Raw genomic sequence first — 13,395 nt, 5'->3', positions numbered from 1 at the left:
ACCAAACAATACTCCAGTAATTACAATTGTTCGTCCTCTAGACTGTGAGCTCGGTGTGGGCAGAGATTGTCACTCTTTATTGTTGTATTATACTTTCCCAAGTGCTTAGTACAGCGCTCTGCACACAGTAAGTGCTTAATAAATACGATTGAATGAATTAATGAACTAGTAAGCAGAGCTAGACTACCCCAAAAGACGCAAAGGGGAATCCCAATGACCTGACAGCCTAAGCAGCTGAAAGTGACTGGATTTTAAATCCCCTATGGCCTACTCAAACTTTGGACACTCCAACTTCCAGACCATGACATGGGAACTGAGTTAACAAATACCATTAAAAAAAAAAGTTCAGTGCTTACTATGTGCCAGGCACTGTACTAAGTGTTGGGATAGATATAAGTTAATCAGGTTGGAAAGAGTCCACCTCCCAAATGGGGCTTAAAGTTTTTTAAACCCCATTTTACAGAGGTGACTGAGGCACAGAGAAGCTTGCCCAGGGTCACACAGCAAAGTGGCCCAGCCGGGAATAGAATCCAGTTTCCTCTGACTCCCAGGCCCGTGCTCTTTTCACTAGGCCATGTTACTTTCACAGTGGCAGAGAAAGATTGTCTACGGTGATCACAGTTGGCCTTTGTCTTGGGGATTTTGATGTGACAGACTGTAAGCTCATTAGGACAGGGAACGTCTACCAACTCTGTTGTATTGCACTCTCCCAAGCACTTAGCTTGGTGCTCTGCACACAATAAGCACAATAAATAGCACTGATTGATTGATTGACAAGGCTATGGTGGGTAGACTCCGGCACCTTTATAATCGAGCAAAGGGAGTCTTACTCAGAAGACAAACTGAGATGTCCAGAAGCCTTGATGATGAGCAGTGACTAATTAGTGTACCCCTAAAGAAATACCAAGTAAGTCCTGAGTTATTTCTTCTAAAAATAGCAAGGTCTACAGGGCAAAGGGGTTGCCACACTGGAATCCAGAAACCAGATCAAGTTTCTCATTCCAGATTAGGGAGGATTCTAAATGGAAAATTACTTGGTCAATAAATACTCTCCAGTGAGTAAATATTAACTATTGGGCTCAAGCAAAGGCCATCTACTTCTTCCTAAGCAGGTCAAAAGGATACATTCCCCACTCTTGCAAGATGGTAAAGGCCATATCCCTGCACTTACTGCAGCTGGAGAAAAGGCTTCATATGGATCTCTCGTATTTATTGAGCGCTTACTGTGTGCAGAGCACTGTACTGAGCGCTTGGGAGAGTACGGTACAACAATAAACAGACACATTCCCCACCTGCAGGTCAACCTTCCGAAGGCCCAGCTGGGGAGGGAGCTGAATCCCCATTATTCCTAGCATAAGAACAACTAATAATGTCCCCAAATATCGGTGTCTTTGGCAAATACGGCACCTGAAGATACTGTCATCCACGCTCATACACAGAGACCCCAGTCACTGGTTTAGCAATAAAAACCCTATTAATCCTATTGAACCCCGATGTGAACAGGGGTCTCACATCACATGACATCAATCACCAGGCCTGTTGCTGAAAAAGACACGTAGAGAACACCCATTCTCATCCACAGGGCAATCCTAACCCCAGCCAGTTGGCTTGCAATCAAATCAAATATATAAATATATATTTGATATATTTATATTTATTTAATGGTATTTGTTAAGCGCTTACTATGTGCCAGGAACTATACTAAGCGCTGGGGTAGATACAAGTTAATCATGTTGGGGACAGTCTTTATCCCACATGAGCCTTACAATCTCAATCCCCATTTTCCAGTTTTCCAGATAAAGTAACTGAGGCCCAGACAAGTTAAGTAAATTGCCCAAGGTCACACAGCAAAGTGGCAGAGTAGGATTAGAACCCAGATCCTTCTGTCTCCTAGGCCCGTGCTCTACCCACTAGGTCCAAGCATTTTGAGTGTTACTGAATGAATGACAGGGACTGCGTGTCCAACCCAATTACCTTGTATCTACCCCAGCGCTTAGAACAGTGCTTGGCACATAGTAAGCACTTCACAAATAGCACAATTATTATTAGTCCCATCTCTGCCACTTGCCTGGTGAATGACTTAGGGCAAGTCACTCAACTGGTCTGGGCCTCAGGTCCTCATCTGTAAAATGGAGATCTCATGCTTGTTTTTTTGTATATTTTCATGGTATTTATTAAGTGTTCACTACGTGTCAAGCACTGTTCTAAACACTTGAGGTAATACAAGATTGGACACAATCTCTGTCCCACATGGGACTTACAGTCTAAATAGGAGGGAGAGCAGGTATTGAATCCTCATTTTTCAGTTGAGGAAACAGAGGCACAGAGAAGTGACTTGCCCTAAATCACACAGCAGGCAAGGGGCACAATAATAATGTTGGTATTTGTTAAGCGCTTACTATGTGCAGAGCACTGTTCTAAGCGCTGGGGGAGATATAGGGTAATGAGGTCGTCCCACGTGAGGCTCACAGTTAATCCCCATTTTACAGATGAGGTCACTGAGGCACAGAGAAGTTAAGTGACTTGCCCACAGTCACACAGCTGACAAGTGGCAGAGCCGGGAGTCAAACCCACGACCTCTGATTCCAAAGCCCAGGCTCTTTCCACTGAGCCACGCTGCTTCCCCAGTCAGGATAGAACCCAGGTCCTCTGGCTTCCAGGCCCGTGCTTTATCTAGTAGGCCATGCTGCTTCAGTTCTCCTTGTTCTCCCTCCTACTTAGACTGTGAGGCCTATGTGGGACAGGAACTCTATCTAGTCTGATCATCTTGTATCTACCCCAGTGCAGTAGTACAGTGCTTGGCACATAGTAAGCACTTATCACAAAGAAGAAGGAAGTAAAAAACAATGAAGTGATAATTTTTCTAACGACAAGGAGCTTACAGTAAAAAGGAGACAGAATGAAAATATTTACCAACAGTATAGTCAAATAAATAATTGAATGTACAACTGAATAAATGTACATAAAGTGTCAAGGATGGATAAAAATGTTAATAAGTGTGAGAGACAGCTAACAGCTTTATATGCCAGTGTACCGGGAACTAGTCAGTGAAGGCTTGTTAGAGAATGTGGGATTTCAGGGAGGCTTTAAATTTGGGAAGAGCGGTGGCCTGTTGGATTTGGGGAGGGAGGTAGTGCCAAACCAGGGGAATAGTTGTAAGTGAGGGGAAGGAGGAGTCAAGAGAGAGGTTAAATTAGAAGATTGGTTTGAGAGGAACAAAGAGTGAGTTATGAAATAGTGTGAGAAGATAGCAGATAAGTAAGGTGGGGTCAGGTGGTGGAGAGCCTTGAAGTAAATTGTGAGATGTTTTTGTTTGATGTGGAAGGACACAGGAAGTCAGTGGAGGATTTTGAGGAAAGGAAAGATGTGTGCAGGATGATGCTTCAAGAAGATGATCTGTGCAGTAGTGTGTTTGTAGTATAGATTGACCAGGAGGGAGGCTAGACGCAAAGAGATCAGTGAGGAGGTGGATACAATCAATGGTCTAGTTGTGATGTGACCAGAGCTTGAACCACGATAGTAGTTGTCTGGGTGGAGGGGAAAGGGTGCATTTGGGAGATGTTGTGTAGGAAGACCCAGTAGGATATAGGCAATAGATTGAATGTGAGACTTCAAAGACAATGAAGACTTGGGGATGACATCAATGTTTTGGACTTCTGGGAGAGGGAGGGTGGAGGTGCAATCGACTGAGGTGGGAAAGTTGGAAGGAGGAGTGGGTTTAGGTTGAAAGATGAGCGGTTTGGTTTGAGACATACTGAGTCTGAAGTGGGACATGAGCGGAGATGACCTGGAGGCAAGAGGAGAGGTGGGATTGCAGGCCAGGGCTAACAGAGAGCTGGGAATCATCTGCATAGAAATAGTAGCAGAAGTTTGTGAGTGGATGGGCTCCCTGAGAAGTGAGTGTGAAGTGAGAACAATAGGGGGCTCAGAACAGACATTTGTGGAATGCTCACACTAAGAGGCAGAAGAGGAGCCACTGAATGAAATGGAGGAGCAGTCAGAAAGCATGGCGTAATGGTTAGAGCACAGGCCTGGGAGTCAGAAGGTCATGGGCTCTAATCCTGGCTCCGTCACTTGTCTGATTTGTGGCCTTGGGCAAGCCACTTCGCTTCTCTTTGCCTCAGTTACCACCTCTGTAAAATGGGGATGAAGAATGTAAGCCCTGTGTGGAACATGGACTGCGTCTAACTGGCTTTCCTTTATCCACCTGAGTGCTTAGTGCAGTGCCTGGCACATAATAAGCGCTTAACAAATACCATGATTATTATTATAGTACAGTGCACCCATACACATACACATAGTGCACATGTAGGCAGGTGTGTGCATGCACACACACACACTCCCACACACTGTCTTCTTGAAGATATAATATAAATTATTTATATTAATGTCTGTCTTCCCCTCTAGACCATAAGCTCTTGTGGCCAGGGAATGTGTCTACCAAGTCTGTTTTACTGCACTCTCCCAAGTGCTTAGTACAGTGCTCTGCACATAGTAAATGCTCAGTACCATTTATGATAATGATGGTGATGAAAAAGGAGAGGGTGAATATCGGGGACGTAGCGCTAAAAGAGTCCAGGGGAGGTGTAGAGCCGCCTTCTCTGTGCAGTGAAATTATCCTCTTTCTCTTTTTTTCCCTCTTTTCTCTACTTTCCCTTTACTCTCCCTTTCCTTCCTCAGTGCCACTTCCTCCAGGTACCCTGTGCTCATGTTGTGACTAAACGAGCTTCTTCTGGGACAATAGAGGAGCAAAGCAACACATACACACACACACACACACACACATTACACAACACAGAACAGAGATTGCAGGAGAGTTTTTTTCTTTTTTCAATGGCATTTGTTAAGCGCTTATTATGTGCCAGGCACTGTTCTGAGCACTGGAGTAGATGGAAGTAATCAGGTTGGACACAGTCCCTGTCCCACATAGGGCTCACAGTCTTAATCCCTACTTTTCAGATGAGGTAACCTAGGCACAGAGAAGTGAAGTGACTTGCCCAAGGCCACCCTGCAGATAAGTGGCAGAGCCAGGATTAGAACCCAGGTCATTCTGACTTCCAGGTCCGGCCCAAACTACACCACTCCTCATGTTCCCCCTAATGACAGCCGCACATTCAGTAACCAAAGCTGGGGCACAAGGTTTAGTTGCTTCACTCTTCTCTGGCTGATCTGGGACCAACTCAAAGGCAGGAAGGTTCCTCCCTCTGCCCTCAAGCAAGATTGTAATTAATCATCGGCTGGAATTAGCCTCTCCCCACCCCTCCCTTCCCCAAATGATTTGGGCCTAAAAATGGAGTAATGATCAGCAAATGGGATGTGTGGAGCCAATTTAGTGCAGCTAAAAGATGACCTGGAATTAACCTATGTGCGCATTGCTGTCTAGGTTTTACATCTTTAAAAATGTTTTGGAAGGTGCATGTGGAATATGAAAACTCCTTCAGAAGGAACTTAAGCCTTTTAGACCAAATGAGAGACTGATGTCACTGTATATTAAATGTGCCTTCAAAGAATAAAAATAAACTGCTTCAAACCAGAGCAAAAAAGTACACTTCATCTGCTCCTGCACCCAGGCCGGGACCAGGCTGGTTTGAGCCACTTCAAATTAATCTTTACCATTTTTTTTTTAAATGATGTTTGTAAAGCCCTGGGGTAGATAAAAGGTAATCAGCTTGCACACGGTTCCAGTCCTTTATAGGCCTCATAGGCTTAATCCCCATTTTACAGATGAGGTAACTGAGCCACAGAGAAGTTAAGTGACTTTCATAAGGTCAAACAGCATGTACGTGGTAGAGCTGGAATTAGAACGCAGTCCTCTGACTCGTAGACCTGCGCTCTTCCACTAGGCCACTCTGTTTCCCCCAATCGCTTAGTACAGTGCTCTGCAAACAGTAAACACTCAATAAATAGCACTGATTGATTGGACCACTCCCTTCTGTCTGACCTTGGTTTTATTGATGCAGTTCTCTTATTTTATTCTCCTCTTACGTCTCTGACCAATCTTTCTCATTCTCCTTTGTCGTCTCTTCCTCTGCTTCTCAATCAATCAATTAATGGTATTTATTGAGCATTTACTCTTTTCAGAACATGTACTAAACGCTTGGGAGAGTACGATACCACAAAGTTGGTAGGCACATTCCCGTCCCACCAGGAGCTTACAGTCTAGATGGGGAGGCAGGCATGAAAATAAATTATGGATATGAACATAAGTGCTGTGGGGCTGAGGGTGGAGTGAATACCAAGTGTTTAAAGGGCACAGATCCAAGTGCAAAGGTGACCCAGAAGGGAGAGGGAGTAGAGAAAATGAGGGCTTAGGGAAGGCCTCTTGGAGGAGATGAGATTTTAGTAAGGCTTTGAAGGTGGGGAGAGTGGTGGTCTGTCAGATATGAAGGGGGAAGGGGTTACGGGCCAGAGACAGGATGTGGGTGAGGGGTCGGCAGCGAGATAGATGAGATCGAGGTACAGTGAGCCGGTTGGCAGTAGAAGGATGGAGTTGCGGGCTGGGATGTGGTAGGAAATCAGCGAGGTAAGGTAGGCGGGGGAGAGCTGATTGGGTGCTTTTAGCTGATTGAGCTAAATTATTAGCTGATTAGTTGATTGAGTGCACTCATCTAACTGAGGGTGCCCCTTGAGGCTCTGTCTCCCCATTTTACACATACTCTTTTGGGGAGCTCTGCGGCTCCTATGGCTTCAACTACCACCTCTATATAGACTACTTCCAAATGTACCTCCCCAGCCCTGAGCTCTCTCCTCTGCAGCCACTCACTTCCTCCTGCCTCCAGGACACTCGAATGCCTAAGTCAGCACCTTAAGCTCAATGTGTCTAAAAGTGAACTACCCACCTTGCCTCCCATACTTCTTGTCTATAGACTTTAAGCTCCTTGTGGGAAGGGATTGTGTCTTCCAACACTATTGTCACTGTTTTTTCCCAAGTGCTTAGTACAATGCTCTGCACACAGTAAGTGCTCCACAAATACTACTGATTGATTCCTGTCCACCTAACTTTCCTATCACAGGTAGCAAAATACCAACCACTCTGTCTCCGAAGCCCTCAACCCCGGCACTATCCTTGACCCTTCCCCTTCTCTAAACTCTCATATTCAGTCTGTCATTAAATCCCATTGGTTTTTCCTCCCAAACATTCCCTGGCTCTTCCCCTTCCTCTCCATCCAAATGGCCACCATGATGATCCAGGCACTTTTTTTTTACTCTGGCTTGACTATTGTATTAGCCTCCTGATTGGTCTCCTTTTTTTAATGGTATTTGTTAAGCACTTACTATGTGCCAGGCACTGTGCTAAACACTGGTGTAGACTGGACACAGTCCATGTCCCACATGGGGCTCACAATCTTAATCCCCATTTTACAAATGGGGTAACTGAGGCCCAGAGAAGCTAAGTGACTTGCCCAAGGTCACGCAGCAGACAAGGGGCGGAGCCAGAATTAGGACCCAGGTCCTTTTGACTGCCAGGCATGCTCTAGCCAGTAGGCTACCCTGCTTCCCCGCCTCCCGTCTCACCCTGCACCAGTCCATACATCATTCTGCTGCCTGAATCATTACTCTAAAACGTCATTCCATACACATCTCCACACTCCTCAAAAATGGTGAATGGTTACCCATCCCTCCTCGCATCGTTAGTTATTGCTTCATCCGACAGCTGTTCTATGCAACCTATGCTTCCTTCCATTTTTCCATTTTAGTTCTGTGGTCACCAGAACCACATTCCTGCCTGCAGAAGCAAAGGAAGCTCCAAACTGCACAAGACGGACCCTAAAAATGTGCTTGCAGTTTCTCAAAGCCCTAAAAACACAGCTTTTAAATTTCCTTGGGTAAACTGTACACTGGCTCTGCCCTTGCCCTGCATGAAAAATTTTACTCTTCGCTTCAGTGACAAACAAAACAGGTAGAGGCATAAAAGCTGGTCTGATTTACTGGGAAAGTGACAACATGCCACCACTAACACCATGAACGGACTTGACAATTAGACAAAGAAGATGAGGAAACTTCTGAAACCATCTGCTCAAAGGATCAGCTCCCACACTAGATCTCTTGCAGCTGACAGACAAGCCCAAAAGTAAAAGGCAAAAATAGGAAAAAGGAGTTGGCATGGGAGGGGAGGAGAGGAGAGATGAGTAGGAGAGGAGGAGAACAGGTAGACGGGACTCGGCAGTGAGCGAAAGCAAGGTGCATCAAGATCTCATCGCCGTTTCTAAAAGTACAGGCCGAGTCAAGAGGAGACTAGTCTCTGTCATTATGTACACACACGACCCTGCCAATCAAGTAAAGCTGTGCCAAAACCTGTTCAGGGAAGGAGTGCCTCCTTTTGTATACACCTATTATCTACGGCCAATTCTCAAAATAAAAATACATTTTCAAAAAAAAATAAACAAAATAAAAAGATCAATCGTATTTATTGAATGCTTACTGTGTGCAGGGCACTAATACTAAGCGCTTGGGAGGGTACAACACAGCAGTATGGCAGACACACTCCCTGCCCATAATGAGCTTACAGTAGAAGAATATGTGGATTTGAGCAACAGGGGTGGATTCCACCCCAAATACTGCTGGATGTTTCACTTGAACTGTTCCTTCAAATTATGAAGCCCGTTTGCACTCTTCAATTGAAGGGCTCGGAGGAAGACACTTTCCAGTCTCAGGAACACCTAGTTATGAATCAGAAGCTTAGCACTGTCATTTCTGAGGCTTTTCATTATGCGGAGCACAGTTCATTGAAAATGGAGTTATTCATTCATGTGACTTTATAAATACATAGGCCTCCAGTTTGGAGTGCATTAAATTCACTGGTTGCAAAAGATCTAAGCTAAATCTACAGGACACTTCTGTCTGCACAACAAAATGCAGATTTTTCCATTAATAGATCAATCCCTCATTTTAATAGGATGGTATTGAAACAAAATTTCAACTGGTTAAATTTGAGGCACACAAAATAATCACTACGAGAATGTTCTCCGGGTCTATAGCGTTTTCACTGCATCTTGAACTGAAGAAATTTTGTTTTCCCAAAGCTCTTGTTTCTCAGCATTCCTCTTGGAATCAAAAGCATAACAAAGAGTATGGTGAGCTCAGTAATTCCACCACCACTTCTGTAAATGATCTATTTTATAGCCATGGCCAATTAAAGGTGGTCTCTGGCTCACTGACATTTCCAGTCACTGATTATACCAAAAAATTGCAATTTTCCTCCCCTGTCCACTTCTTCATGCATCAGCCCAGCCTTTCTTTTTCCTTCCCTTACAGATTCACCCATTCTCTGTTCTGAAACCACTAGCCACTTCTCCCGAAAAAGGATGTGAGTACACTTCATTTCTAACCACACAAAAGTGTAGAAACGCCTCACTCTCTGACACCGAATGAAGGACTGGAGAAGAGTCACCTGCTTTCCATTGGGAGGAAGGGATCATTCCGGTCTTTACTGGAAACACAAGGGCAGCTCTACACCATATGTTGTCCAAAGGCCTTAGTTTATTTTCAGGAATAATAATAATAATAGTAATTGTGGTATTTGTTAAGGCTGCATCAATCACCCCTGCCACCTGCTGTGTGCAGGTAACAGCTCCTTCTGCAGTGGGAACAGCAGCTTTCCATTCAACAGAACTGGGTCCTAATCCAAATTCTCTCCTCTCACCCTAGCCTTCTCTTCACCTTCCACCCTTGTAACACAACACAACATGGTCTCGATCTGCCCTTCAGGGGACACTGGACCAGCTAATGGAGTAGTTTCTAGCTACTCTGGCCTTGCCGGCGATAGGCCCCGCTCCCTCAAAAAATATCCCGTAAAAGTTGCTGTTCTCCCTAACAATTATTCATCCAAGGTGGATGACCTCACCTGACATTTTTCTCACTGCTGATTACGGCCGTCATCCAGACTACTCTGCCTTCTACTTGACTGTCCGTATCACAGCCACTCCACCAACAGAAAGTCCATGTTCCACTTGCCAGAATGCTTTCAGTGAGGAATGTATGGAGATGCTTTTGCCTTCTCCATCCCTCTGCTCCTACTTCACCCCAGGCCCTGCCTTGGCAACTCCAATCTGTTTGGAATGCTCTGGCTGGCTGCCCCACAGTTGAACTCCAGCGGGTGCTCTGAGGGAGGGCTCCCAACTCAGGAATTTGCTTCCTCTTGCAGGGTGCCAAGGCTCCAGTTTGGCGGCTTTGTACAAAATGGGCCTGTTCGACCTGCTAGCCACCTCGGGGTTCCAATCTGAGGTGACAGCTGGGCACGCTTCAGCGGGCAGAGCTGGGGATGTGGGCTAGAAAACACAGACCTGCTGATTGGCTCTGTGTTAACTTCTGTGTAAATGTCCCTGAAAACAACAGGAAGCACGAGCTGTAGATGAAAAATACCGAGCAGACCAGTGTTTGTTAAGCAAAGATTTCCCTTCTGTTCCACCTTCTGTCCAGTAATAACCTCTACCTGGAGAGGAGATTGTAAAGGTGATATTTTATAAAACACACTTAGTACAGTGCTCTGCACACAGTAAGCTCTCAATAAATACAATTGAATGAATTTTAGCCCCAAATTTAACTTCAACAGACGGAACACCTGAAAAATTAATACCAGTTTGTCTTAGGAGTGAGAAAAGGAGCCGTAACAATCTACAGTTGGCTTCATTTTCTTCATCGGCTACCATTTAATATTAGAAGCTCTTAATGGATCTAAGTCCCTTTGTCAATGAAAGCCCTGTATCAATGAAGACTGCAATGTCATAAGATAGACATCACCGCTACAAAGGTAAAAAAATGAACATTTGTGATCCAGGTCTCCAGTTAAATTGTGGAATTGATGACTATCAAAAACCTGGAGAATTTTGGTAGGAAGGCGACCCTTTTGACAGAATCATCCTGAAAATTGTGGCTATAATGACCTTTCTCCTTAGGCTAATGACAGAGGTGCAAACAAGGATCTTCATGAGTATAGTAAAATGAAGAACAATCTAGCCAGGTGTCACCCATGGCAGAGAGCTGACACCACCCACATCCTGTTTCCAGGAAGTTTTGAAAAACTGGCGCTGCTTCTGTCAGTTGGTCCAAAGCGAGGTAGTTAATAATAATAATAAAAAAAATAATAATGGTATTCGTTAAGTGCTTACTACGTGCCAAGCACTGTTCTAAGTGCTGGGGTAGATACGAGGTAATCAGGTTGTCCCACGTGGGCCTCACAGTCAATTCCCATTTTACAGATAAGGTAACTGAGGCACAGAGAAGTGAAGTGGCTTGCCCAAGGTAGTTAATGTAGGTAGTTAATACTGTAGGAGAGGTGCTGACCAGAAGCAGAAAATGGTAGTGATTATGTTTTATGTCAGTGGAGGGGGCAGAGGAGACTTCCAGGGCTATGGGCTGCTTCCCAGGCTTGGAAAGGGTTCCTGGGCCAGTTGTGGTTCAGGAAGTATGGCAGTTACTTGACTCCAACTTCCAGGCTCACGTCACAACCCCAGCTGCAGTAGACGCTGACACCATAGAATGCCTGGGAAGGTGCCCATTAGCCTCATCTCCATGCCCTAGAGGACTCTGAGGGCTTTTCTTTTTTATGGTATTTGTTAAGTGCTTACTATGTGCCAAGTAGTGTTCTAAGCACTGGGGTAATATAATAATAGTGTAGCTACAAGGAAATCAGGACACAGTCCCTCAATCAATCGTATTTATTGTGTGTTTACTGTGTGATGAACACTGTACTTAGCACTTGGGAAAGTACAACACAACAACATACATATTCCTGCCCAATGGGGCTCACAGCCTAAGTAGAGGGAAGAACAGGTATTGATGAATCCCCATTTTTTCAGTTGAGGAAACTGAGGCACAGAGAAATAAAGTGACTAAAGTGAGAAGCAGCATGGCCTAGTGGATAGAGCATGGGCCTGGAAGTCAGGAGGTTCTAAACCCAGCTCCGCCAATTGTCTGCTGTGTGTCCTTGGGCAAGTCACATAACTTCTCTGTGCCTCAGTGCCCTCATCTCTAAAATGGGGATTAAGACTGTGAGCCCCATGTGGGATGTGGATGGTGTCCAGCCAGATTAGCTTGTATCTACCCCAGCATTTAGTACAGTGACTGGTACATAGTAAGTGCTTTAACAAATACCATAAAAAAAAAAATACTTGCCCCAAGTCATCCAGCAGGTAACTGGCAGAGGCCGGATTAGAACCCAGATCCTCTGACTTCCAGGCCCATGCTCTTTCCACTGGGCCACACTGGAAAGGCTTCCTCTCCTGCTTCCACCCATTCCCGATAAGCGGGACTCTGGACGGCTGCCATCCAGGGCCATGAGAGGAATGCTGAAGGGCTCACACCTCAGTCACTAACATCCCCAACTTGCTCCTGCATGTTCCAGCCAACTTACCCCTTACCCCACGCTGCCCTACATGATTAGCAGCTCTCGAGTCCTGTTTGTCAAGAGAGCCGAGTGTCTCACGAACCCTGCCACTTTACAATGCTGGTCTTGGGGAGGGACTCAAGGACGCAATTTCCACTCTTGAAACTGCCTCCCCCCCAGTCCATCCCGCCGGCAACATCACCCTTTAGATTAAACGGAGCAGTTGCAGTGTCCATCTATCAGATGTGATATTAGCTGTGAAATCTGGACCTACCACAGACATCTCACAGAACTTGTAGAGCAATAAAAGGCAAGATAGCATCAAATTAAGGAGATCTGAGACTCTATCGGCTGTAGCAGCACTCTGCAATACAGGGACCTGGGCCCGATGGGGCCGGGGAACTTCCTCCTCGCCCCCTTCATGCTGGGGAGAAGGTGGGGTGATAATTGTACAGGCCAGACTTGCCCTTATCCCTCCTCCCACCCCCACCCTGCCCTACGGAAAGCCACCAGCAGAGCGGGTGCCTACTGGGGCCAGTGCACAATGCCAGCAATATCATTTGGGGCACAAAACTAGACTTTTCTGGTCCTGTTTTACACAGTGCTGCAGCACATCACAATAAGTTGCTAGGGAGAAGGGACGATACCTGTTTGGCTCTGCTTAAAGTCAAGCACAGTGCCACAAGCGGGTGGGTGCTCTATATGTGTGTGAGATGCTTCATCGCAAATGACACTCTCATCCTCACTAAGATAATGACTGCATTAGGATTTCCACTTCGGAGAGGTAGAGACGGAGGCGGGAAGGCCCGCAGGTCACTAATAACTATCGAAAACTCGCGGGGCCCTCATTCAGCTAGCGCTTAAGTCACTTAGCAACACTGCTGCTCGTAGGCACTCGGGACGCTTTCATGTGACTAAGACAATTTAGCTGGTGTGATTTTAATAGAACGATTAGGGAAAACCTAGGGCAATTCTACTGGACCTAGGAGTAGCAACCCCTCCTTTACACTACCTCCTAAACAGGAAGACATCATAAAATGGAGAAAGACAGTCGGGAGAGGAAGAGCAGA

At 45.5% G+C, this 13,395-nt stretch overlaps 1 protein-coding gene across 3 annotated transcripts in view; it reads right to left on the bottom strand.

Annotated features, from left to right (window-relative positions):
• EPB41L4A (erythrocyte membrane protein band 4.1 like 4A) overlaps positions 1 to 13,395 on the bottom strand; it is a 199,015-nt gene that overhangs the window by 44,485 nt on the left and 141,135 nt on the right. The gene's annotated exons all lie outside the window — the stretch shown is intronic.

Source organism: Ornithorhynchus anatinus, chromosome X3, assembly GCF_004115215.2.
Source record: "Ornithorhynchus anatinus isolate Pmale09 chromosome X3, mOrnAna1.pri.v4, whole genome shotgun sequence".
NCBI lineage: Eukaryota > Metazoa > Chordata > Mammalia > Monotremata > Ornithorhynchidae > Ornithorhynchus > Ornithorhynchus anatinus.
This window is presented reverse-complemented; position numbering and strand designations above follow the sequence as displayed.